The sequence below is a fragment of the Agelaius phoeniceus genome, chromosome 16 (assembly GCF_051311805.1).
Source record: "Agelaius phoeniceus isolate bAgePho1 chromosome 16, bAgePho1.hap1, whole genome shotgun sequence".
Classification (NCBI taxonomy): Eukaryota; Metazoa; Chordata; class Aves; order Passeriformes; family Icteridae; genus Agelaius; species Agelaius phoeniceus.
Window position 1 is genome coordinate 6,209,063 of NC_135280.1, and position 23,627 is coordinate 6,232,689.

General features: G+C 43.0%; 1 long non-coding RNA gene across 1 annotated transcript in view; it reads left to right on the forward strand.

Moving 5' to 3' along the window:
• The first annotated feature begins 7,870 nt into the window (after positions 1 to 7,870).
• LOC143695385 (uncharacterized) overlaps positions 7,871 to 23,627 on the forward strand; it is a 152,372-nt gene continuing 136,615 nt past the window's right edge. Inside the window, exon 1 of the long non-coding RNA XR_013184521.1 lies at positions 7,871 to 7,933. This is a non-coding gene — a long non-coding RNA (uncharacterized LOC143695385). The remainder of the gene's footprint in view (positions 7,934 to 23,627) is intronic.

Consider the following 23,627-nt stretch of genomic DNA (forward strand, 5'->3'; position numbering starts at 1 on the left):
CCATGTACTGTGAGGCCCTGGCCCCTTCCCTTCCAGTGCAAGTGCATGCAAGTTACCTCCTCTGGCTTCAAATATTTGCCTTCAAGACTTGATAAAACCCCCAAAATGTTTGGTAACTGCTGATTATTGTTCAAACAGGCTTTTAAGTACCAAACTTGTGTGCATAGAGCCACAGGGTCTTGGTAATCATGCCTGATTTGGACAGCTGTTAGAAGATAGTTGTTTATCATTTAGTTTTCCAAGTTAACTTGGTCTTAGTAAGGAATATTTAAATATTTCTCCTTCACTAAACTCTACACCTTCATATGGAATTCCAGTACATGGCAAAGAGCTTTCTATTTCTGCTGTGCTGTGTGTTGGACCAGCATTACCCCTGTAATTGCTGGCATTATGTAAACAAGAAAATAATAAGTTCCTAATGGAATATTATGACATCAATAAGTCATTGCATACAGCTCATTTCAATAATATAAATGAAATCAAGTCATTCACATCAACTCTATTTTATTTTTGGTCATTGAATTAAAATCTTTCCTCTCTTTTATTGAAGTACTTGAATGTTATTGGGAATTTCACATTGAATTGCTACAATCACAAGCCAGGATTGCTTTGGGTCTAACAGGCTCCTAACTTGGTATTACAAATTGGCATTCAGCACTTCTTTGCATGTTCTACCTTTGCTTTCATTTGATAATACAATCAAGAATTCAGGAGGGGTTACTGTCGTATGTCCTGGCATTTCTTCATTGTTCTGTGCATGAATTAATACCTTATCTGCTGCTGAAATCTGGGTAGATGTTTATTTTCCCCATTTTTGCCTGCCTGCCTCGCTGAGCAGTGACAATGGTCAGTGTTTGTGGCAGTGTGTTCAGGTGAATAAATGAAGCATGGTTTGGGGTGAGCAAACATACCCAGCTATTATTTTCTGCTATAACGGTTTACAGCCTTCTGATGTAAAGCCTGAATGCAGCAGGGCAAGCTGTAAGTCAGGCCTGATTGCACATTTTGAATCAGTGTAATATTTTTATTGTTACTTCTAATGGCAAAATGGATTTTCCTTCCTGAGAGCCTCTGTCTGTGATGCTGGAAGTCCTGAGGGCATCACAAGCCCTGCCTGGCCCCTGTGGCCTTGCTGCCCAGGGTGCTCTTCCTGCTCTCCCTCTCCTTCCTCCCTCTGAAGATTGATGTGCTGACCTAATTTATTGGTGCTTTGCCTTATAAACACAGATTACACTGGCATTCTGATGGGTACTGCATATTAACCTCCCACACTGCCAAAATCACTTTTATTGCTGAGGAATACGCTTGGTACTGAACAGGAGGTGGTTCCATAAGCTTGATTTCACTGTCAGCTTTTTCTGTGTATGAAGAATCAGCAGCACACGTTTCAAGTGGTGTGCTGGTGTTTTTTCAATAATGCATACTAATGTTCTTTTGGCTGCCTTCTGGCCCAGGGTTTTGTTAGGTATTTGGTATTTTTTGGAATGAATCTCAAGCAAATCTCCACTCCCAAACCATAGAGGCGGTGTGGTCACCTGCTCCTTCCCAAGGTGGCTTTGCTAAGGGTGCCTGAAGGGCACTGAGCTGCAAGCTGGAGCTCAACAGAGCTGAAGGGAGGGACTGGTCCTGTCAGATCCTCAGGGCAAAGGGGGGCTCTGTGTGGAAATGCATCACCAGCCTCAACTGATTTCAGAAAGCCAAAGCTTCCAGCTCCAGCCTTTTCCTTTTGAGTGTTCCCATTCTTTAATTTGGGATACAATATTCTGGATGATCTAAACCCCCAGGGATTTCTTGATCAAGCTGCTGGAAGCACTGAGCTGGTTATTCTATCAAGGCAGTGGAACAGGAGGTTGTTTTTTCCCTGCCTGTTTGTTACTCCTCAGCTGTTGCTGCTGCAGATCAAGGGCTGGCTCCTCAGCTGGTATCAGCTGGCCCTGGTTTCAATGAAATGCCATCTAATTATATCAGCTGAGGATCTGGGCCACAATGCTTAATTCTTCCACTGTTTGGAACAAAGAGCTTCCTGGCCATGCAAGAACAAAATTCTTGTTGTTGCTGGAGTGATGGGGTTGGGCCTGTGGAGGGATCACATTTGCTGCAGGCATTCAAGTGGAGTAGTGATCCTGCACATAGCTACATTATAGAGAGGCTGAGAAATTACCTTCCTGAGTGGCAGGATGGTATAAAGAAAATTAGATATTAGGAGGTTGTGTTCTTATCTAAAAATTATCCCTAAGACCAAGTCAAAACAAATTATCTTGATGTGCATGACATAAGAGCATGCACTGCTTGAGTTATCATAATTTCATCTTCTTACAGCAACTAATTCCTCTAAAATTAATTGTGATCAAATAGCCTGTGTTCCTTGTGGACTTTCTGAGTTAGTGCATGAATCTTTGTAAAGCATAGAAAACATGGCTTGCTAAATTACACATAAAATAATTTTGCAGTTTCAGTGAAATTGAGGAAGCTACCTGATTTATGCCAGGAAAAAATGCATGCTGCTGCTAAAACAAGCTACCCATGCACACAGAAAACTTCTGCCTAGTGCAGTGTGCACTCACACACAGACCCATTTGAGTGCATACAGAAATATGAACAGCTTAATTGTATATTGAAGAATCTCTTCTGGGAATTCTTTTTTTTTTTGTCTAATTTTGTTTTGGATGGATGCTTTGCCACCTCAACTTGAGCTTTATTTCCCTTGGATGGCTAATTTTTCAATCAGATCATTTAAAAAAAAGCCACCTGAGAAATTGAGAGCAAACCACAAGACATTTTAAGCATGTGACAGCCTGAAATAGAAATTAAAACACTAATAGAAACCCTCGTGGGAAAGTCTTACAACCAGGCAGTGTATCCTAATAGGCTGTGAATTACTCTGGGAGACACCAGGATTCTCCCCAACTTGGATGCTCCTTCCCAATGTGATTCTGAGAAGTTGCTTCAGTTCTGCCTCCTTCTCTGATGGGAAGGATACCCTGGAGCATTTTGAGATCTATTAATAAAAGCCACTACAGGAGGGAAATGGTTGTGTTTTAGGTCTTGCTTCTTTGGAGAATAATTCATACTCCTAACTTTAACCCCACGAGAAATTTGGAACCCTAAAAATATCCTTTATAGGAAGATCTGACACACTGGGCTTTGGGGTGAATCCTTGAGTCATGAAGCCCCTTAAACCTGGCAATGTCCTTTTCTCTTGGCTTGCTGGGAGCATCCTTTCTGATGAATTGCTCCTTGCCCCCTTGTGCCAGGGCACTCCCCTGCTGCTGCAGCCCTGCTGAGGCAGCTGCTCCAGTGCCAGGTGTGCAGCTCCTGCTGCACAGCCCTGAGCTCAGCATTAACCCATTCTAGCCCCAGTTAGGGTAGGGCCAGGGCTGGCTCAGCCTCGATGGAGCTGTGGGGAGTCTGCTGTTATTTTGCCAAGGGAGGTGGTGTTTCTTGAGGGTCTTTCTCCCTCCCTTGCCATCAGCAGGATGGGTTTCCTTGGAACTGTTTTGCTGTCAGTGATTTCTGCTCTTCTAGTGCTAATCTGTTTTTGTTTCCCTAAGGGCTTTTTTTAATGCTGTCTCACTTTCTGGATTGTTCTTTTTGATACGTTGCAATAGTAAATTTTAGCAATTAGTGTGGCTATTTTGCATTTGCTGTTGAAGGTTGGAGGTGTGTAGCCCTTGTTGTGCTGTTAGGGGGGAGGGATGATCTATGAGTTTGGGAATGTGGCAGGGTGCTGGGGGCAAGTTTGTTTTTCTGTATCCCTTTTTTCTTGTCAGGCCTTGGGCTTCTCCAAGGTGTGGGTCCAAAACCAGAGACAATTGAGACAATTTAGGTGCCTGAGCTGGAGGCATAATTGCCATAGACTCCCTTGTAAATCAGACCTAATTGCCTTTGGGTTTGTCATTTAGTTGAGAGACCCACATGGTTTTCCACATACAAGTTGGAGTAATAAGATTTGATTTATCTGCTCTGTCTCTTCAGAGAGGGCTGCTTTGTGACAGGGTGTCTTCTGTCTTCTGGGTTTGTACAGAGCCTACAGCAAGCAAGCTGTGTCCTCAGGTGAAATCCAGGCTGGAAGGAGGGTGGGGATAATATCCATACACAGCACCTGTAATGCAGGGGCTGAAGGAGTTGCTCACTTACCTTCACTGCTGGAAGATAAAACTCCAGGCAGTTGCCAAGAAATGTGTCAAGGTTATGACTCTCAGGTGGGCTGGAAACACGAATGTCAGACATGCAAAGTGAAAGTGGCTTCCAGTGCAGGCTTTGTCCTTGTTGGGTTCTTTGAAGATTGAGGTAACTTAAAAAGAAAGGGGGGATAAAAAAGGTTTCCATGGAAATTTTTTGAAGCCAGAGGAGTGAATATTGGTGTTCCCTTTGTTCTGTGTTCTTCACAGCTGATAGAAGTCACAGTGTAAATGGACTTAACTGCTGAGTGACCTTTGACAAAGCCAGATAGGAAGTCTTTGTTGTTGTTGTCAGTGATTGTAATTTCCTTTTTTTTCCAAGGTAAGAAGTCTTTTTCAGTGTGGCGATTCACTAGTTTTAACTGAAACTTTGAGACAGAGACATAGTGACAAGATAGTGATTGCAGTGAGTAACAAGGCTCAGTCAATTTTTGACCAGCCCATCTCAGCACCTTTGTTTTCCTTGCTGACAAAATATCACAACCTTTATACAAAGAGCTGAGCCTGCAGGAACCCAGCATTGCTCATTCTGCATGTCACTGTGAGAAATGAACATTTGCTCGTTATAAAGTGAATTGAATTCTCTCCTTGCAAAGTTTCTTCCCATTATCTTTTGGATTAGTGCTCTGTACATGGCTGTCTGCTCTCATTTCTGTCCTTTCTCATAGGAAAACAAGCAGAAGAGGTAAAAGCCAATGCAGTGGCTGTTTTCTGAAATATTTTACAAGACACCCTAGCACAGTCAGCTAGAGAAGGGCTAGGATAGCCCAGATCTCATCTGAACCCTTCAGACATGACTGCCATACATACAAATGCTGATTTGTTGACTCATTTTTGTGAATCCTCCCTCAGGAGCCATACCTGCTGATGGTACTGGAGCTGATCATTCCAAGGGCTTTGTAGTGACAGTGGCTGCAAAGCTCTGCTATGCTCATATTTTGTGGTGCAAACATCTGCAGCTCCCTTGCCCTTTTCAAATACAGGTAGTGCCCTTCTCTGGCAGGCTAGCCAGGGCACAGGGATGGGACTTTGTGCATTTTGCATAGGTGTTATTCCATTCAGCCCTGGTGTGGCTCTGAGAAAGGGTTCATGCTTGAGATCCCTGAGGGGTAGTGCCATGGCTCAAAGCTTTTTGCCTTGGTGTGACTGAAAGGGCCTTGCTCAGTTGGATCTGATTCCCTCAGCTTGAGGTGAGCCAGCAAAACCTGCTTGTCCTCCTTGCTAGCTCACTGAAATCAACAGAAATTTGATATTCAAGGTCTGAACAGATTGAAGTGAGAGGCTGATGAATCCCTTGCACATAATTCCATCACCAGGAGCAGAGGTCCTGCTCAGCTCATAGTGAATAACACCATAAATGTGAGGAGACTTCATTCCCAACTCACTAATGATCACCACTTTGCTGGACTAAGTTCTGCAAGACTCAAATCAATGATATTGGAGACCTCCATGTAAGGCCACAGATGTGTTTTGCTTGTTATCCAAAGGGCCCACTTTAGAATTCCGGACTACAAATGTAGTTGAGGTGGGCAAGTCAAGTTCTCGGGGCAAAAAAGTGAAAATTAAATTTAGTAGTTACAGTGTACAGGGATGCAATAAGGTTCCTGGCATCTGATTGCTTCTGTCCCACAGATAACAAATAAACCAGCAAGAAAAATAAAAGTTGCATGAAGAGCAAAGGAGCAGCAAATTCAAAAATGCATCAAAGACAGCACATTGAAACTGGCAGAGTTTACAAAAACGCTTTTGAAAAAAACCAAAAGTTAAAAGGATAAAGATCAAAGGAAGAACGAAAGGAAATAGGGACAAATAAATTAAAGAACAAAATTATGAAGCAAGAGAGCAAAATGTCTTATACAGGAGGACTGAAAATGAAGGACAAAGAAAAATAATGAAACAAGGGAATAACAAACGGTGAGAGCAGCTTTGAGAATCATTTGCGTAGGTGTTGGTAGTGCAATACGAGCACTTCCTTTATAATTTTCATTTTCTTTTCTTTTATTGTTTCTCAACCCAGAAAAGATAATTATAAGTTCCTTCTAATAATAATTACAGGTAGGCTGTGCCTCCTGCCTCTAGGATCTCTCAGAAACAGCGCTGTGGGTAGTCCAGACCTGCTTGGAGGCTTTGCTGTGTGCCCCTGGCAGGAGTGGGTGGGGGTTGCAGATGGCAAAGGGCAGAGCACTGGAAAGTGCTGGAGTCTGGGCAGGACTTGGGGGTGTTCCTGACAGTTGGGTGAAGGATGGGGAGGAGTCTTTGATGGAGGTCTGACAATGTGTGACTGGTCCCATCTGCTGCCTATGGAGTGGTGCAGAGGAACATGAAGCGCTCCTGCAGTCCACAGGGTCCTTTCTGCACCAAGGAAAATGCCATTTTCCAGAGTCTTGTCATGTAGCTGTTAGCTGGAAGCTCGATGTGGAGGTCAGCACATGAATTAGGGTCAGAAGGTCCCCATGTGCCCCTCTGCACTGGTGCTCAGGGCACAGCAGCCCCAGTGAGGGCTGAGGCTGCTCTGGGGGTGTAGCAGATGCCCAAGCACACTCCAGGGTGATCCCATTACAGAACTCACAGAGCTTTATCAGTCTGTTTTCAGTCTGTTTTCCTTGTTTTCAGTCTGTTTTCCACCTGTTTGGTATCACAAACCTGTGGCAAAATGAGGGTGAAGTGGCCATTGTATCTCATGGGTCCAGCAGGAACCCAAATCATTTCCCTTGCAAAGAACCTTCCCCTCCACACTTGATCTGGCATTTTGGTTTATCCACAGAAGGGAGAGGTTGACATTGCTGCAAAACAGTTCAGAGTTCAGTTTTATTTACACTAAAATACAAATAGTCTGTGGTGAATTGACCCTAGATGGACACCAGGTACCCACCAAAACTGCTCTATCAGCTGGACAGGGGAGGCAAAATATAACAAAAGACTTCAGGGTTGAGATGAGGGCAGGGATAGATTAATCAACAATTACTGTTACAGTCAAAGGAGTCTCAACTTAGCTAAACAAGTTTAATTTTTTGCCAGTCAAATCAGAAGAAGATAATGAGAAATGAAATGAAATTAAATCCTAAAAATGCCTTCTTTTGGTTCCTTTCTTCCCAGGCTCAACTTCACTTGTGGTTTCTCTACCTGCTGCCCCCAAAGTGGCACAGGGGGACAGGGAATGGTCCTTCCCCACAGGCTGCAGGCAAGGCTCTGCTCTGACATTTGGAGCAGCCCTTTTCCCTCCCTCCCTGACCTGGGTGTCTGCAGGGCTGTTGCTCTTGTGTGGCCTCTTCTCTCCTGGCTGCAGTTCTGAGGTTTTGTGGGGTTATTCCTGTTCTTAAGCAGGGATCCCAGAGATGCTGATGGGCTCCATGGCAGGTCAGTCTTGCAGCTGGCATTGGCTCCACTGGGCACAGGGGAAGCTTCTGGCAGCTTCCCACCAATGCCACCCCTGTCTACCCAAACTTCGCCATGCAAAATGAATATATAACCCTGCCCCAGAGGGAAATATTGGCAGTTTCTATGCCCTGGAGCCTCCTTTTCCACCATTGAATTTATTGAGGCCGTGCTCTGGTGCAGCTGCTTGTCTGCTCCTGCCATGGCAGCAGGAAATGGGGGGAGACAGCAAATGTGCTCCTGGCTGTACCCCACAGGAGGTGCCATCTGAAGGAATTTTGTTCTTCACTTGCAGGCACCTGACAGCCAAGAAGGGCTGAGGAACAAATTGCAATAAAGGAGACTGAGGAGAGAAAAAAGGACTGAGCCTTAAAGAGGTGAGAGACACAGGAGTGGCAGTCCCTGCTGAAGTCCTTTAATAGAAAATCATTTTCCCCTTTTCTTTGCTCTCCAGACCCCAGTGTTCAGAGGGCAGGGGCAACTCTGGCTGCTGCCAGCTGGATCCTCCAGAGGTGCCATTCTTTCAGCTTGGGCAGGCTAATGCCAATAGTGGGAAAATACCCTGGATGCTGAATATTCACATTTGCATTCTTGAAACCCAAGCTGAACTTTTATTTAGTCTGAGTCATGATTCAAGAAATAAAATATGCACGGATCACAGTTGTGAAGAAAAGCAGCAGAAGTGGCTTTTTGGCACAAACATATGCAAGCCATATTTCTCTAGAAGTAATTTCCCATGGAAATTTAACCTCTGAAGGACACTGAAGTTAAATTAAACTGTAGGTTTTGTAACATAAGATGCTATTGTCAGTCTGGCAAGTCTGGCAGCCATGGAGGAGTAACACAATATGAAAGAAATGGTACACCCGTATTTAGAGCTAAAAAACAAGGAGCTTTTCCCAGAGTCTGCATTTATGTTGCCATCTCTTTGTTATTATGGCCATGTCATTTAATCTCATTGCATCATCTGAAAATGGCTGTGAAATTATTACCATATGTAGCCAGCACATAAGGGCCAGGGGAATAAATCACAGTGAGAGAAGGTCCTAAGCTTTGTCTTTAAAGAGGAGAGATTTGGGAATGTGCATTTCTGAAGTGACTGTACTTTGTCATTTGCCTGATGGACGCGTGGGCTTGCCCTGCTTGAGGTGAGGGGCTCTGTGGTGATGATCACAGGGGGTAGATGAGCCCTGTAGCTGCCCCAGTTGCTGCCAGTTCCATGGTGGTGATGGTCTGGGACCTGTGAGTGCTGGGGGCTGGCTGTGCTGGGCTGGCCTGGCCAGCCAGATGTGCCTCTGCTAATAATAACAGGAATTGCCCTACGAGCAAAGCTCCATCTGGGTCACTTGTGTAAGCTCGGGGTATCAGCTCCTCTCCTCCAGGACAGGTTATGTAATCACATCAGAAATCAAAGACACAATTTGGATTTCACCTTTTTCTGAACATCTGGCTGTTCACGTTTTGGGCCTGCTGATTTCATAGGGATCCTGGTTAGAAAAAGGTTTTCTGTGCATGCAAGAATGGAAAACAAATGCTGAAAGGTTGCCCAGACAGTGACCTTGAACTAATTTTCAAATTTGAGTGAATTTTTTTATATTTTCTCCTCTGAAAGTTTCAATAAGAGCAATGCTGTGGCGTGTGACCTCTCTAGCCCTCACTTGGTGCTTCTTTGAAAGTCCCTCTTTTCTCTAATGCTGCATTGCTGCCTTTGAAATCAGCAGAGAGAAGGACAGTGGAGCCCTGCAATGAGATGTGACCTAAAGCTGGTGGCATGTACAAAGAGAGTCCAGTTGACTCTCTTTGGAGTGAGCTCCTAAAAGGCTGCTGCCAGGGCACCCAGTGATGCCCTCACAGTGTTTTAATTCCCTCCCTTTGCTGGTCTCAGACAGTGTGAGCCCACTGACCTCTGGTGCACGCTGATCATCCTCTGTTTTTCACCAAAGCTTGGGACAAGTTTTGCTGGAGAATTGTCAGAGAAGTGATTGCAGCTTTTAATTTGCTTGACTTACTGGCTGAGGTCCACGTTGGCAGAGCCTTCAGCAGCTCGTTATTGTTGGAGGCTTTTCTTGATGGGTGTTCTCTGCAGCTGTGCTGAGGGTATCTGCTGCACCCCGAGCTGTGTGCCCAGCCCCAGGATCCTCTTCTCCAGTGAGCAAAGCCAGTGGGATTTTTTTGTCCCAGCAGCAGCATGTAAACATAAAGAAAGGTTTCACAGCCTTGTTCTTGATGGTTTTGAGTCCAGAGACTTTGAGGAAATAAGATAAGTGCGATATCTGTTCCTTCAAAGTCCCCACAGCATTTTTAACTGTACTTCTGATCACTGTAGTAGATAATAAATACAATACATGCACCCAGGCACATAAAACAGTGTTGTTTTGTGCTTAGTCCATGTGTTTCATGTAGAAATCTGGATGATGGCCAGATCAGTAAATGACTCTCATTTTTAATGGAAATCAGAAACACAACAGATGTACTGTACGCTGAAAAGAGTTAAAAATAGCTGTTTGCAATCTCTGTGCTTGCCTTTAAACAAAGTACATGGCATAGAGCAGTGGTGGTTTAGCATATGGAGGCTCTAACATCCGATATTTCTGAGAGTTTGCCAGGTTTGTGCAGGGAGGTCTTGAAGTTAATGGCAAGTTTCACAGACAGGATTTCTGCTAACATCTTAACTCTCTCCATGGTCAAACCCTCTGGCTCCTGTGAAACTCTTTATGATCACTTGCATGTTGCAGTAAACTTGTGAAAAGATAGGGAAAGCCCAGTAGAAGTTGGTTCCCATCCCTGCCCTAGTGGGGAGCTGGGTATTTTTATTTGGTTTTTAGCTGGATAAATTGAGATGTTAATTCTGGGTCACGCAGCAAAATATTTTTAATGCTGGTGCCTCTTTCTTATGACTGGTGCCACTTCTTTCTCATTACAAATCAGAATAACTAGAGCAGCATTACATGGGGGATTGGCTGCACCTGGCAAAACTGGATTAATTCCAATGTGCTGCATAACTCGAGACTGACTGCAGTCCTTGGGAGAAAAGGATTTAAGAGTTAACCTAAGTGCTATCCCAATGTGTACATCTTCCAGTGTGCTTGGCCTTGTTGCAGTTGTCAAATGACTGGGGAGCCTTTATGTAAATCATTTTGATAATACACATTTGTAAGCTGGTGTAAAGAAAACATTTTCTTATGAATGTTATATAGTGGAGGAGCTTCATCTCCATATCACACTTATGCTTTAATGCACAACAGCTTTTAGTAGTCTCCATGTCAGATGCTCTGTGTAGACTCAGAAATGAGTCTTAGAGAGCAATTACTCAAACTACCTGAAAGGCTGATTTTTTAAAAGAGGAATTTTACCTATTTCTGCTGACTTCCATACAGCACATTTTTGATTCAATATGTTTTTCATGTTTAAAAAAGACCTTGTTTTCCCAGAGTGCTAAAAAAAGCCCTTTGAAACCCCATGGGACTATAGTGATGAGCTATGCTAGAGAAACCAATATTATATATTTCATCATTTGTCTGCTGTCCTTGCCAAACTTCTAATTTAGCAGCACACAGTAGTGCACCAAAGTGAGTCATGAATTCTTCAGTATAATTACCACGCAGTGCAAAACCAAGGCTACAGAAGTCTGAACCTTTTCCTGTCTGTCGTTTTTCCCTTCTACTCTCTTTTCAAATACCATATGCTGTGCAGGAAAGCTGTGCATTGCATCACAGCTTCAGGCCTGCTCTCAGCAGATATGATTAAAGGCTAAATTTTGAGTTAATAACTAAAAGTCCTTTTCTATGGGACAGTCACAATAAAAAGAAGAAAGAGGTGTTTGATTTCTTTTACAGCTAAAATGTGGGGTTTTTTTAGGGAAAAACCCTGGTAGAGACAGCCACTGTGGAGTTGTACAGCTTGATATGAGATCTGAGTAAATGCTAAGAGAAGGTCTTGTTGACATTTTAAAATTAGTTTTTCCTTGAATTGATTTTTATGTCTTTATATTTGTCATTTTAGAAAGTGAGCCTTACATGTGAGGTAGTTGCAAAGGGCAATTGGAAACCTCGTGTGTTCATTCAGGGTTCACCCCCAGGAATAACCCAGCCCAGAAGTGTGCTGATGACTTGGTGTTATCAGTGAGATGTGAAGGTGTACCTGCAATCCAGAGTTCCAAAACTGCTGCTGTATCCAAATTCATGTTCAGTTCAGTGTCTGCATTGAGGCTCACTCACTTTCACCTGGTTTATATGTGTGTATACAAAGGCTCACATTCTAAAAGGGCATCAAAGAAGTCAAAGATTTCCAGAGTTGCTGACAGATAAAGTCTTTCTTCAGAAAGACCCATTTCAGGTTGGTCTTGAAATTTTGCATCATTCAAGTTGCTGCACGTGACTTACACATTCCTGCCTCCTTTTGAAAGTAACAGCTTAGAAACTCAACACAATTTCTTCCATACTTATGTTTCTTCAGACTGCAAGAAGATGAATCCTCTTTGCAAGCTAAAATGTGTTGATATGTTAAATATGATCTGTGTTTGAACTATTCCTGCCTGTGTTATGGGATGGTTTCAGGGCAGGTTTTACCAGAGCACAAAGGGATGAGACAAACAGAACTGGGGGACTTTGCCTCCTTCAGCTGCTGGGAGGTTGGTCACTGTTCAGTTTTGTTTCTAGGTCTTGTGTAAAGCTGTTTCCTGAGCAATTAACTGCAGAATTTTGCTTCCTGCAGAAGGCACAGGAAAATGTGGTTGCATTTCTGAAAGCACAGTTACATTTCAGAGAGCTGCTACAGAAATGCTGCCATTGCAAGGTTCAACTACATGATTCTTCCCACCTCCCTCTTAATATTTCTTTAGTATTTCTTACTATTTCCCTATTTTCTAGGGAAATTTGTCTTTCAGACCTAGGTCTGCTCATAAACTGTAGATTAAAGATGAATATTTTCTAATGGTGACTGTGGAAAAATATAATGGCAAAAGATGTTGCAAACTCCCCTTGAGTTTCTGGAAACTTCTTCCCATCTTTTCCAGCTGCTCTTTTGTTTGCTGTATCTTCTGTTTCTGGCTTGTGGCTCAGCCTTGCACTTGTTTCGTGCTTGGATAAAAGCAGATAAGGCAAAGGCCTTGCTCATGTGAGTGTGGCTGTACAGATGCAGAGCACCCCCAGTTCACTGTCACTGTACTCTGCCCACACTCCTCTCACAGCTCTCTAATCAACCCTTTTCAGTAATTGCATTAACTCAATGCAACAGTCTGACAAATTCCCAGATGTGTCATTTTTTTCCCTTTCATAACTATGTTTAAAGGAACACACTGTGGTGAGAAGTTAATTCTACATCCACGCTAAATTAGTTGTGTTGGTTCCCTTTTTTTTCCCCCCCTCAAATATTCTGTTTCAGAACTGCAAAGTAAGAGCTTAAATAGAGGTGAGACTATTGTGTCATTGTGAGCAGACTATTCCTTTGCTTGGCAGTTGAACAGTAAGTTATATTTGTAAGGAGGGGGAGGGTTCAGGTTATGGAGGTTTTAGGCTTTGTCCATTGTGTGATCTGCTCTCTTCAGTTGCTGCATCATCAAAACATTTCTCCCAATTAATTTTTTTTTTGTACTTCCACAGATGCATGAAAAATTGCAAAAAGGAAGCAAAATCCCATTTTAAAAGAGTGCATAATCTTGAGTGTATATCAGGAGGAGAAAATAGCAAGTGATAGAACACCCTTGGTATGAAAGACTACATAATTATGTAGTATGATCACTGGGGCAGGTGAACAAATTGAGTGTTTTGATGAGAGTGTGCTGGATGGAAAACTTAGACAAGAGTTGCTGGGAAAGAGCTTATGCCAGAGATGAGGCATGGTGGATCAAATCCAACTTGAGGCACTGGGACAGCATGAACCAACCCTGTGCTACTCACTGTGATTAGAATAGCAGCCTGAGAGAGATGGGCTCAGTCTGAATGCTGCATTACTTTGATTTTTGTCAATTAAAGCCTGATGCAATTAGATGAAGCCCTTGCTCTGTGTACTTGACACTGCAAGATGCTGAGGAGGCTGGCCCTGATCCAGCAAAGCACTTAAATGATTCCATTAGTTTAAATGGCTCTACGTGTATGCTTAAAATTAAGCATGCACTGAAGTGCTTTGCTGGGTTGATGCCAGTGTGTGCAATGGATGGCAAGATCAGATTTTTAGTGACCACCACCACAGCCTTTCTTTGGTTTTTTCATGCAGGGGAACTCTAAGGTTTTCTTTATTGCCTCTTTAGGTCGGCTGTCTAGCTCATGATTTTGATAAAAATAAGTGGCAACACTAAATAAATCACCCCAAAAAGTGCTTCTCTCACAGAATTTTTACAATGCACTCTATCAGAAACTGTCCAGCCAGAGTACTGCTAAACTGAGCCATTCCAGAGAACAGTACTGAGCTGTTTGAGGTAGTTAAATCCAGAGACCTGATGCCTTGTAACCAGTGAATGTTTTTTTGGAAGCAGTTGAAAACCATTCTTTGAAATGGCTGATGTTCTTGACAGAGTGAAGGCCACGTAGGCAGATGTCTAAAGACATTCTTGGATTAAATGGAGCTATAGTCTGGGTAAAATTGTGATAAAAGTATATAATAAAATACTAAAATGATAATCAAGAGGTTTATATGCTATTCTTAAAAAATAATCCCTAGGCACTGTTAATTCAGAATTAAGCACATCCACCATGTCTGCAAACTTAGAGGTCATATAGGTGCAAGACTGTATGGAGAAATTTGAGCTGATTTACCCTAAATTAAATAAAATGGGCTTGGAAGAGACCTGAGGAGTTCACTTAGTTCATCTGCCTCTTTAAACCACCAACACCATCTACTCCCCAGTGTCCCTAAGCTATCTGTTTCAGGACATAACATTCTTTACCATTAGAAAGCATTTCCTGATGTCTGAATTGAATTTCCCTAGCTGTAATTTTATCTCATTATTTCTTGTCTAACCTACCACACACATGAAGGATAGATTATTCCCTTCCCATATGCAGCCTCCTTTTACAGCAGTCAGGGCAGTGCTGAACTACTGTTCCTCCTCTGATTCTTCCTAATTGTTCTATTTTTTTCCATTTTCCCACTTCTCTCATTTCCATCCCTCTAGAATCTCGTTCTGGACAACCACCTGTGAGGGACTAAGAAAGGAGCTGAGACTGTGCTCCTGGGGTTTTGGGCAGCAGGAAAGTCTGGTGGGTAGAAAAAATTGTGCATCTCTGCTTTGCTGGCTCTCTCCAGCACATCTGAGTGCAGAGCCCCACTGTATGGGCTGGTGTATGTGACTTCATTTAGATTTATTTTTTTTATTAGAGAAACATCTAATTATCAAACTTCTAATTTCCTTCACTTCACAGCAAGTGAAGGAGAACACAAAGCTGTGGTCAGAGGCAGCTGTCACTGACAGGTCTGTGTTTTAGCTGAGTGCTGGATTTGCATTCCTGCTCTTTCTGGGTGCTGCTGACTTGCTCCTCACAAAGGAGGCTCAGTTCTGATGTTTGGTTCTGTTGGGCACCAGACAAAAGGCCCAGGCTGGAGCAGTTGTGAGCCACACTGCAATTTCTGCAAGCTCTGGCTGGTCAGCTTTCAGAAAGAGACCAAGACCTTGCAGGGAGGTGTGGAACAGGAAAAAAGAAGTCAAGCAAGCAACTCCTGAAAGCCTTCTGCACTTCTTTAGCTCAAATCCAAGAAAGGCTATTTCAGGCTTGGGAAGTTTCAGTTACATTCCAGTGATTGATTTTTATTTCTCTGCTAAAGATCAGGTTTTATTAACAGCCTGGCACACTTGATAACCCTATCTCAGCATTTGGGCACATTTTAGGTACAGAATTCTTTCCTCACACAGCTCTACCAGTATTAAACATTATTTTTTTCCCCCAGGAACATCCCTGAGGGCAGCCTGTAACCATCAGGGATTCAGAGGGCAGCTCTGGCACTGACCATGCTTACAGAGCAGCCCTTCCTTCCACGTGCTCTGCTCTCTTTAGGATTCCCAAAGCACCTCAGGAAAGTTGTGCAGCCCCAGCCCTGCCTTCCCTGAGCTCTGATAATGCTGCCCTGGTGACAGATGATACTCACGTGGGTGCAAAGCCAGTTCTATTTACATTTATACTCTCCCAGCAGTCTCAGTGCAGTTGTCACAACTTGTCAGTGGTCGGGGCCCAACGGTTTGTGGTCGCCGTAAAGATATTTTTCTGTTACAGAATCTGGTGTGTTTAAAAGGGAGCTGGCTGACTGTGATTATTAAGATGTAATCAAATGCATTAAGGCAGCTATTTCCTTTGCCATTAATAATGAGAAAGCTGGCAATATAATCTCCCCTTCGTTCTCTTGTTTCACTTTTGTGGTGAGAAATGAAATGAAAGCAATCAGGAGCTCCAGGAGCCTTTTGGCACTGTGTATTTTTGTTGTCATAAAAATCATAAAGTAAGTACTTCTGTCATGTATTTTTAGTTTAAAATTTTGCTGAGGAAAATCTGTCCTTTATCATAGCTCCTAAGTGTTTCCATAAATAAGAATTAGGTTCTTAATTCATTGAGATACTTTGGAAAACTCTCTTCAACCACACTTGTAGTGTGTCTGTCGCCTTCCCAAGTAATCTTCAGTTTTCATTTCCTATAGGGTATATTTATTTGTTTACTAAAGCTTATATAATTTATTTTAAATCCTCCCAAAGGGTTAAGGGATTAGAAAATGATGGGTTATAACAATAATTTAAAATCTTGTTTAATACCTTAAATACTTTTCCACTACAGCAGGTTAAATAGTCACCAGCCTTTACCTTATAAAGCCTCATTTAAACCTAATGCTCAAGGAGAAATGCTGTAGAAATTACCATTTAACACTTGTGTTTGACATGGGTTTATGATGTTTTCTCAGCTGAGGAAAATGAGAAAAACTGAGTTGAAACAGTTGAATTCCATTATCTTTGATTCTGCTCTTTTTTAAAACTGATGATCTCACAGTTTTTTTAATGATTCCCTCGAGTTTGTTAACCTTTGCAATTATGCCATTTAATTTTTCATCCATCTATCTCTTTAGTCAATTTTTTTAGTAGAATCAAGACAATTTCTTCATATTCTGGAGTAAGTACTGTCTTCCCACTAGAACCTGGTGCTCTAATCAGACACCCAAGGCTGAGGTCTCCTGTTGTGCTTTGCCTGTGCTGGTCTTAGACTGCTCTGACTGGAGGAGTTCTAATTCCCACTGGGAGGCCTCAAAGGTGAACTGGGAAATCTCAAAGGTAATTCAGTCAAGTAGTGGGATTTATTTATTCTTGCTTTCCAAAGTGATAAAGTGAGTGAAAAGGAAGGTGCAATGACTTGTGCAAGATGAAAGCCGTAATCCAGAAGTCCTCATGGTGAATGGCAAGACTGCATTCATTTTAGTGGTTTTGGAGCTGGTCTTCTGAACCAGAGCACATCACACTCAGCGGACATGGGGGGATAGAATGTAAGAGCACAGTGCAGAAGGTAATGTCACACCTGAGGAGTTGCAGCTGTACTAATCACCGAAGATTAGGAACAGGCCTGCCCTTAATAAGCCACAGCTGTGTCCAATAAGAAGAGTGCTACAAAAGAGTGGGTTAGATGGGTGAGGAGGGAGATGGAGTTTGTTGGGTGTGCTCTGAGGAAGAAGGAGTCAGTGCTGTAAGGTGATGCCCATGAGAAATCACCAGGATGTGATTTGCAATAAAATGACAACAAGTGAATGCATCCTCAAAGGCTGGATGAGGAAAGTCCTTGAGATACAACCAAGCCTCTGTCTCCAGATTTCCCTTCTGCTGTGTTCATGCCTTGCAGGGATTTCTCACGGTACTTTCACTAACTCAAAGGCTTAAAATCCTCAGAAACATGCTTTGTTCTCCAGTGCTTCTGTGGGCTCTCAGTTCCTTCTCTGTGCTTTCTTATTCTGGGCAATGAGAACATGGATTTAGTCCTGCAGCAGCAGCCCAAAGCCCTTTCTTCAAGGGCAAGAAGTGTTTTTGCTTTGGACCTGCATGCTGAGGGTCCCTAAAGCTGCCAGTGTCTCTTTTATGAGATGCTGAGCTCCTGTAAGGCTGGGGAGCAGCCCTGGCTGCTCACTCTAATCCCTCCTGAGGCAGTGCCACGTTTAAAGAGAGACATCTGGAAACAAGCCTGTTCCCAGCAGCTCCTTCCACCAGTGCCAGGCTCAGGGTGGCAGGGACACCTTGCCCATGCCCTCCTGTGCCACTGTGATCTCCTGCTTCTGGGAAGCTCTCAGGATGGCTCCTCCAAGAGAGCCATCTGTGCTCCCAGTGATAAATGCTGGGGTCTATCCTCAGCTTCCAGCAGCTGGAGGGTGCTGGGCACAGGCTGGCTGCTCCCTGGCATGGCTGAGTCCCTCTCCAGATGCTCCCTGTGCCAGGGGAGGGTTTGCCTGCAGCTTGCTCCTCCCCAGCCCCTGTGGGTCATGTCCCTGCAGAGCTGGGGCTCCTGATGGGGTTTGCTGCTCCTCTGGAGCTGACAGAGCATCCTGCTGTGTTTCCAGTCCTCCCCAGGTTGGTTTTGTGGCACTCTTGTCTCTCCTCTTTGCTCCTTGTCTCTGCACTGTCTGACTCTGCTCTCCCATCCCCATGAGCTGTTGTAGAGGTGGGCTGGGATTTAAAAGGGATTTTTTGGGTTTTTTTTGGAATAGACCATATCCTGTGCCCTACACGTGAGAAAAAAGCAATGTAATCTCTAAGTCTGTATCACTTGATGCCTGCATTCTGTTCCATTCCTTAGGGGCAAGGCCATCCTGTGCTCTGTCAGCCCTTTCCTGCAGGGCTGTACAAACCCTGTGCTGTCCTTTCACTGCTGGATTAGGGGATGGCTTTGCCCAGATTTTTTCTGCATTATTATTTTTCCTCCCCACAAAACACCAAACTGTCAGCTCTGCCTCTCATGGAGGAGCAAAGGAAAAGCACATTTTATTAATTTTTGCATAGAAAATTAGCTGCAGCACTGCAAGGATGAATTTATCTTCTAGCTCTTTGGCTTGTACTTTAGTCACACTTTGTCAACCAGACAATGCTCATCACTTATATATAAAATCCTTCCACAGAATATACAGGTAAGAAGAATACATGTATAATGAAATAACAAGTCTTGGCATTTTCTACAGAAGCAGCCAAACATTCAGCTGTGATCAGTTTTATTAAGAGGAGGAACTGCTGGAAACAATAGTGTCCCAAATAATTGATGAGAGATGAATTTGATCTCTGGTGGTGGCTGTAATAAATTTCTCTTGTCTGCTCAGTCCACTTACTGCAGGTGGGAACCAACCCTGTGCAGTGATTAAAGAAGCAAAATATTTTAGGCATAATAGAATAGAGAAATTCTCCTAGTAAGCTGGACAAAAATAGCGCCACAGGTAGAAAAATGGAAGGGGAAGAGCTTTTATTCGAAGCCCACATTAAATTAGGGAGCTGTTATTTTTGTTCCTCACCCCTTGCAGCTGACAGTGAAGCAAAATGATATTTTTGGGATATTGCCTTGTACAGGCTCTGTCCAGCCTTTTCATGAGCACCTCAGGAGCCGAGGCAGGGAAAGGAGCTGCCTTCCCTTGGTGGAATTGTCGGGCAGGAGAGGAGGGAAGGTCAGAGGAGGGAGGGAAAGCTCATCCTTGGGTTTGCTTTAACTCCAGGTGCTGTGCACGACCTGGATGTCCTCTGTCCCAGCACCAGGGCTGGGCATCACTGCAGGGCAGAGCCAGGGTGTGGGCAGGACCTGCCCAGAGAGGGGGTGCCCACACAGCCCCTCCTTTGTGCATGCTGCTGCTGCTGCCATGGCAGAAAGGACCAGTGCTCTGCTCTAAATGGGAAATTGGGTTTCTTGAGGATGTTGTGACTGCAGCCCAGGCTCCCCAATATTTAGGAATAGGCAGAGAAAGCCCAGTTGCCTTTCAGCAGGGCAATATTAGACTAGAAGCACTGTTAGGGCCAAAGACAGCAGCTATAAATAACTCCTTTAATCCGTGCAAGAAAATGAGTAAATAACAACATCGTCCTACAAAACAGTTATGTCTAATGTTTCATTAATGTTTTGCCAACATTGATAATTCTTTTTATATAATTTAGCATGCTGGGCTCTTCTATCCCTGGAGTTCTTTCCAGATGGGGTAGTGCATCCCAGAGAGCAGGGAGTGTCAGGGCCATCAGCATGTCATTAGAGCTAATGCAGGAGTTGTCAAATGATGCCTGCTCACTGCTGAAAAGCTCTGTATTAGCACAAGGCTGCAGAACTGCAGCATTCATCATCAGGGAGTATTATTTGAAAAGATCATTTAGTATCTGCCAAGGCTGCTGTAATATTTTTTTGGCCAAAGAATTGAAGTGGGAAGACGTGTGTGTGTGTGTGTGCGCCTCCACTTGTGTTTAATTGTAATCTCACATAATGCACTCCTTAGCTTGACATTTTTAAAGTAAGGGGTAGGTTGGTTGATTCCTGAAATTAATTATAATTCAGATTTTGGAGTGTGCAAAATGGATAGAGAGCTTTCTATAAACCTTTTAGACACAGCTAGGATTTGGACTGATTTATTATGCACTTGTACTATGCTCTGCTGCTCATGTAACAGAATCTTTAGGAATTTATTGCAGGAAAATGGCTCCTTTTCACAAATTTGATGCAAGGAGAAGATGGAATTTGGGTTTTAATTGCATTCTGGTGAGGAAAAACAAAACCAGTCAGGGCTTTGGCCCTTTATACACCTGATGAATTGAGTCTCTGGTGTTCCTAACTCAGGGTAAGAGAATCTTATATCTGCATTAATGCCTGCATGAAAGTTTTAAAGACATGAAAACTGACAAATGCTGGGTTAGTTTACTTGTTTCCCCTTGCAGGAATAAATTAGCAAAGTCAAAATATTTCCTGATGCTTCAGGAGAAGAGACTTTTGTTGGTTCTCCTTTAGGTGTTGCACTCATTATTGCATTTCTTTAGAAAGATTAAGTGGACTCCAAGTTCTCCTGAAACAGCAGAGATCTTAACTTCTGAATTAATGCCTGCCCCAAATAAAGGTCTGCCCTGGAGATGATGTTTTGGAATGACAGCTGTCTGCACAAGGAGTTAGTGAGAAACAACCATTACAGACTGCTGGTTTAATTCCAGTCACCTTTCATGTATAAACATGGTGAACTTTATCACATTTAACAATCTTCAACATTTATGAAGCAAGTTTCCAGCTGAGGAATTCAGTAACACCTGCATGGACCTCAGAAGTCCAGCAGAAGAGGGGGGAAAAGATGGTGAAATGCTGTCTGAGCCCTTGTAGAAGAGCTCAGATGTGTGATTTGGATCTAAAGGAATGTTTGTAGCAGTGTGATGGGAATCAGTGTATCTCCACTGGGTATCAGTGCCTGGCTGGGAGCTGGGAGCAGATTGCTCCTGAAGAACAATAAGGTTTTTTCATTAAGCTCTTCCCTGTTGGCTAAGATAGATAAGAAAGCCTCCTCCCCTTCTTGACTCATGCAGTAGATAAGATAAATATCTATATATGAGATAAAACTTAAGTGCAGCAGGAACTTGGAAGAGACATTTTCTAGGAGAAAAAAAGCTTAGCAGGCATCGGTTTATGAAAAATAAAGCAAGCATGGATTTGTACTGTGTTCTAGTATAAGCAAAGCCCTGTTGTTGGTTCAGTGTATTTTCTGTTGGAGACTGGATTGTAACCAAGGCATCATCTGCAGGTTGTAATTCTCCTCTCTGGAGCTTGTGGAGCTGGGGAAGTTCAGTTTGCTCTGGGACAGCCTTCATGCCATGCTAACATGTGTGGCAGTCATTTGCAAAAACTGCTGACCTTAGCAGGCTGCAAGGCTTGTGTCTTATGTGGATGAGTATTTCCATCCACATTTGAATTTCCTTCTTATGGTGGGGTGAAAAAGACTTTTTCCAGGTTTATCATTCCTGAGCCTTGGTGGTGGCAGCATTCCCAGTCATTAGGGCAACTCAAAACCAAGTAGGGTTTTTTTTTTTTATTTTATGGGAACACTGCCTTTTCAAAGCAGTGACAGAGCAAGAGGAATTGTCCATTTTTTTCCCTTGAAGAACTTATTTCCATTTTCTCTTAATTATCTGCACCACTGGTTTCTGCCCATGTGCTGGGTTTGGCTGGGGTAGAGTTAATATTCATCACAGTAGCTGGTCTGAGGCTCTGTTCTGGATTTATTGGTAAGTCTGGGATGTTTTAGCTATTGCAGAGCAGAGCTCACACAGAGTCAATGCCTTTCCTGCTCCTCACCCCACACACCTGCCAGGAGGATGGGGGTGCACGAGGAGCTGGGAGGGGACACAGCCAGGACAGGTGAGCCCCTCTGACCCAAGGGATATTGCAGGCCACATGGATGATGCTCCATGTTTAAAGCTGGGGTGAGAAATAAAGAAAGGGGAACACAATCAGAATCATTTGTGGGAAGGTGTTTGCCTCCTCAAGTCACTGTTACATGAGATGGAGCTTTGCTTCCCTGGGGTGGCTGAACTTGATTGCCCATGGGAAGTGGTGGATGAATTCTGAAATTACTTTTCTTGTGGGTGTGGACTTTGCTTTACCTGTTAACTGTCTGAGGCTGGGTTTTTTTTTGTTGTTGTTGTTTGTTTGTTTGTTTGCTTGTTTTTAATTTTACCCTTCTGCTTCTCTCCCCATCCCACAAAGGGACAAAAAGTGAGCAGCTGTTTAGGGATGAGTTTCTGTCTGGGGTTAAACCATGGCTGCACATTATCTACCTCACTGGCTCTCATGAATAAAGATTCCTGGGATTGTGCTCACACATTTCCCCTTGCTCTGTGCTCTCCCAGTGCTCTGTGCAGTGCTCTAGTAGCATATATGGGTCAGATTATATATTACATTCTGAGTTTGCATGATGAGCTCTGACTGAAGCACCTAGGGACAAATAACCCAAATACAGGCCTGTATTCCTCTAGTAACTTGGTTGTAGTACACTGCTCATTATGTGAGTGCTTGAGTACCTATCCCTTCATGATTAAAGATATGCAAAATATAATTTAGGTGTTTGACTGACTGCTTGCTCAGGGAATATTTCCCTTCTAGGTGAATAAATTCCTTAGCCTGAAAAATGCAGTTACAACTTTCATGTTATCCAAGTTTGTGGGGTTTTCTCTACTACCCTCACCTTCCTTTAGGTACACTGTAGGTTCTCCAGAGGAGAATTGTACCCTGAAACCCAGGGTAAATTTCAGAGGAAAAACATCTTAATATTAACTAGATTTAAATTGAGTGTTGGAGCACATACAAAACTCTTTATTAAGCAGCTCTACATTGAGTCCCTGTTAAAAAATGCCCAAAGAACATCCAAGGGAAAAGAACACATAAACCAAAGGGGTCTTCTGTGCTGGACAATGATTGACTGAGGCAGAGACTTGAGTAGAAAAGAATATTTGCTCTTGGTTGTGCTGGATGTGCTGCATTTTAGGTGTGCCTGTGTGCTGGAGTCCCTTGCTGCAAGAAAGCTGGGCTGGCAGCAGATAATTAATGAGAGGATGAAAGTGTGAAGAAAAGAGAAGAGTAGGATCATCAGGTATCTTCCAAAATGGATTGTAGTAGAAAGTGGCAGAATATGCTGGCAATAAAATCCAAAGATGAAGAGCTTTCATTTAATCAATTAAGATTGATTAGTGGAATCAAAGGTACAGTATGGGTAGCAGCTAATGCAGAGGTTAAAATATTTTATCACTAGTAGTTATAAAATTGGCTAAATTTTCTATTTCAAATCCTCATGTTTGCAGTAAGCATTATAAATAATAAAATGTTATTATCTTTTATTTAATATTTATCACCCATCTTAGTTGCTTGAGTAAAATCATGCCATACTTAAAACCATGAGTTTTTCTTATGCTAAATAGCCAATTTCCATCATCTTTTTGTGACCTCCCTTTAAACCTGTTTCATAAGAGTATCCACCCATGATTTCTTTCAGTGAAATGAAAAATGATCAGGATTATAGACCTCTGCTTTTGCAAAACAAGTCTTTTTTTAGTTTTTTTTTTCAAATGCTGCCCCTCACTTCACCACTTCACAGAAGCATGATTTTTCTACATATCCCTTTGTTTCC